This window comes from Salvelinus sp. IW2-2015, unplaced genomic scaffold (genome assembly GCF_002910315.2).
Source record: "Salvelinus sp. IW2-2015 unplaced genomic scaffold, ASM291031v2 Un_scaffold4115, whole genome shotgun sequence".
Lineage (NCBI taxonomy): Eukaryota > Metazoa > Chordata > Actinopteri > Salmoniformes > Salmonidae > Salvelinus > Salvelinus sp. IW2-2015.
This window is the reverse complement of record NW_019945387.1, coordinates 28,509-32,834: the sequence shown is the minus strand read 5'-3', so window position 1 is coordinate 32,834 and position 4,326 is coordinate 28,509.

The window sequence follows — 4,326 nt, the reverse complement described above, 5'->3', positions numbered from 1 at the left end:
AAGGTATTAGGGCTAACGACACCCTAGCCAGCCACAAGCTACTAGATGGTATTAGGCGCTAAGCGACGCCTAGCAAGCCACAAGCTACTAAGATGTATTAGGCGCTAACGCGCCGCCTAGCCAAGCACAAGCTACTAGATGGTATTAGCGCGCTAACGTCGCCCTACAAGGCCGAAAAGCTACTAGATGGTTGTTAAGGCGCTAACGTCGCCCTAGCCAGCACAAGCCTACTAGATGGTATTAGGCGCTAACGTCGCCCTAGCCAGCACAAGCCTACTAGATGGTTATTAGGCGCTAACGTCGCCCTAGCCAGCCACAAAGCCTACTAGATGGTATTAGGCGCTAACGCGCCTAGCCAGCCACAAGCCTACTAGATGGTATTAGCGCTAACGTCGCCTAGGCAACACAAGTCTACTAGATGTATTAGGGCGCTAACGCGCCCTAGCAAGCCACAAGCCTACTAGATGGTATTAGGGCTAACGTCGCCCTAGCACAGCCACAAGCCTACTAGATGGTATTAGGCGCTAACTGGTCGCCCTAGCCAGCCACAAGCCTACTAGATGTATTAGGCGCTAACGGTCGCCCTAGCCAGCCACAAGCCTACTAGATGTTATTAGCGCTACGTCGCCCTAGCCAGCCACAAGCCTACTAGATGGTACTTAGGCAACGCTAACGACGCCCTAGCCAGCACAAGCCTACTAGATGGTTTATAGGGTGCTAACGTCGCTCTAGCCAGCCACAAGTCTACTAGGATGTTATTAGGCTGCTAACGCGTCGTCCTAGCCAGCCCACAGCTCTACAGATGTATTAGGCGCTAACGTCGCCCTAGCCAAGCCACAAGCCTACTAGGATGGTATTAGCGCGCTTAACGTCGCCCTAGCCAGCCACAAGCCTACTAGATGGTATTAGGGCTAACGCGCCCTAGCAAGCCACAAGCCTACTAGATGGTATTAGGCGCTAACGTCGCCCTAGCCAGCCACAATCTACTAGATGTATTAGGTCAACTGCCGCTAGCCACCACAAGCTACTAGATGGTATTAGGAGCTAATGGACAGGCCCTAGCAGCCAAAGTCTACTAGATGGTATTAGCGCTAACGTCGCCTAGCAAGCCCACAGTACTACTAGATTGTATTAGGCGCAACGACCACCCTACGCAGCACGACCGTTCATGATTTTCGCTGTCAATATCACGCACAAATCGTCCCTCGGCCATCACCGGCTCATACCACGTCATGCTTTAGCATCTCCACCCCAGCCTACTCACAAGTCCTACTAGATGGTACTTAAGGCGCTAACGCTCCGCCCATAGCCAAGCCACAAGCCTACTAGATGGTATTAGGCGCTAACGTCGCCCTAGCCAGAAAGCCTACTAGATGGTACTTAGGCGCTAACGTCGCCTAGCCAGCCACAAGTCGATAGATGGTATTAGCGCTAACGTCGCCTAGCAGCCACAAGCCTACTAGATGGTATTAGGCGCTAACGTCGCCCTAGCCAGCCACAAGCCTACTAGATGGTATTAGGCGCTAAACGTCGCCCTAGCCAGCCACAAGCCTACTAGATGGTATTAGGCGCTAACGTCGCCCTAGCAGCCCAAGCCTACTAGATGTTATTAGCGCTAACGTCGCCCTAGCAAAACACAATGTCTACAGTAGATGTATTAGCGCTAACGTCGCCCTAGCCAGCCACAAAGCCTACTAGATGTATAGCGCTAACGTCGCCTGTAGCAGCCACAGCTACTAGATGGTACTAGGCGCTTAACGTCGCCCTAGCAAATCAAGCAATCTACTATGATGTATTAGGCGCTAACGTCGCCTAGCCAGCCACAAGCCTACTAGATGGTATTAGCGAGTCTAACGACGCCCTAGCCAACCAACAAGACCTAGATGGTTATTTAGGCGTAAACGCGCCCTAGCCACACGAAGCCTACTAGATGCTATTAGGCTAACGTCGCCTAGCCACCACAAGACTACTAGATGGTATTAGGGCGCTACAACCCGTCGCCCAAAGACCTACCACAAAACTACTAGATGGTATCTAGGCGACGTTAACACGCCCCTAGCCAGCCACAAGACTACTAGATGGTATTGAGAGCGGGATGCGCACGTGTCCAGGTTGTCAAGTGTCCACTTCTCTCTGAGCTTCTGTTGCCCACCTCTTTCAGATGCTATTGCTGGACAGCAAGCTTTTCAGGTCTGATTGTATTTTATTTCAGCTGATTACCCTCTGCATTTAGGCTGTACAGCTTTTGTCAACATTCATACAGTATATACTAAACATATGTGATATCGCTATTTCAGCCACACCCGTTTGCAGACAGCCATGCAATCTCCATAGACAAACATTGCAGAAGAATGGCCCGTACTGAAGAACTGGTGACATTTAACGTTAGGAACACCAATCATAGAATTATATTACTTATTCAAAATAGGTTCCACCCGTTTCAGTCAAATAGTCTGCATCTTCTAGAAAACTGACCCCCGGATCAACAACAGTGTATAAGTGGCTGTTTATTGTGAAGTGGAACGTCTAAGGGACCCAAAATAAGCTGCAGCACCGCGAAAGTTCCGGTAGGCGCACACAGAGCTCAGCAGCAGAGAGGGAGCGCGAGACGTGCATGAAGCGCACAATAGAGGTTAATTAATTGTCTGTCTCGTTGCACATTTCCACTCACTCCAGAGTTCCAAACTGCCTCTGGAAGCAATGTCAGCACAATAACTGTTCGTCGGGAGCTTCATGAAATGGGTTTCCATGGCCGAGCAGCTGCACACAAGCCTAAGATCACCATGCGCAATGTCAAGCGTYGGCTGGAGTGGTGTAAARCTCKCYGCCATTGGACTCTGGAGCAGTGGAAACACGTTCTCTGGAGTGATGAATCACGCTTCACCATCTGCCAGTCCAACAGAGGAATCTGGGTTTGGTGGAAGCSAGGATAACACTACCTGCCCCAATGCAGAGTGTCAACTTTAAGGTTTGGTGGAGSACAAATAATGRTCTGGGGATGTTTTTCATAGTTTGAGCTAGGCCCTTAGTTCCAGTGAAGGGAAATCGTAATGCTACAACCCACAATGACATTCTAGACAATTCTGTGCTTCCAACTTTGTATCAACAGTTTGGGGAAGGCCCTTTCCTGTTTCAGCATGACAATGCCCCTGTGCACAAAGCGAGGCCCAAACAAAAATGGTTTGTAGAGATCGATGTGAAAGAACTTGACTGGCCTGTACAGAGCCCTGACCTCAATCCCATCGAACACCTTTGGGATGAATTGGAACGCCGACTGCGAGCCAGGCCTACTCGACCAACATCAGTGCCCGACCCTCACTAATGCTCTTGTGGCTGAATGGAAGCAAGTCCCCGCAGCAATGTTCCATTATCTAGTGGAAAGTCTTCCCAGAAGAGTGGAGGCTGTTATGACAGCAAAGGGGGGACCAACTCCATATTAATGCCCATGATTTTGGAATGAGATGTTCGCAGAGCAGGTGTCCGCATACTTTTGGTCATGTAGTGTACCTTCTGTAAAACTCATGCACAAGACTCCTAAATGCACTTTTTACAACAGTATATACGGCTACAGCTGATGCAGACAGATTTGTATTTATTTATTTATTTCACCTTTATTTAACCAGGTAGGCAAGTTGAGAACAAGTTCTCATTTACAACTGCGACCTGGCCAAGATAAAGCAAAGCAGTTCGACACATACAACAACACAGAGTTACACATGGAATAAAACAAACATACAGTCACTCCTTCTGTCTATATACGGTTGTATGTACTGACATGTGACCTACTGGTTGTATGTACTGACATGTGACCTACTGGTTGTATGTTACTGACATGTGACCTCTGGTTGTATGTATCTGACATGTGACCTCTGTTTGTTACGACATGTGACCTACTGGTTTGGTATACTGACATGTGACTACTGGTTGTATGTATGACATGTGACTTACTGGTTGTTGTTTGACTGACATGTGATACCTACTGGGTATGTATGTACTGACATGTGACCTACTGGTTGTCATGTACTGAACTCAAAACCCCCCCCCCGCCAAAAACATCGCCGGCCTTTCGGGCCAAGGGAATTTGTAAGGTTGTTGCAGAGAAACAAACTAGGGGGGGGGGGAATAACGTTATTCCGGGGGGGGGAGGGAAGCGTTGCCAACGCCTAGTGAACTTTGTTCGGCAGAGTTTATAATGACGGTGGTATGTGACATGTGTAAATGCACTAGAACGCGAGTAATTCCCCTCAAGTGCTCTCACTAGTCCGGACTGTTGCAAATTACCAGACTGACCTCTGAAGTAAGGAACAGATGGTGAGTAAGTGGGTC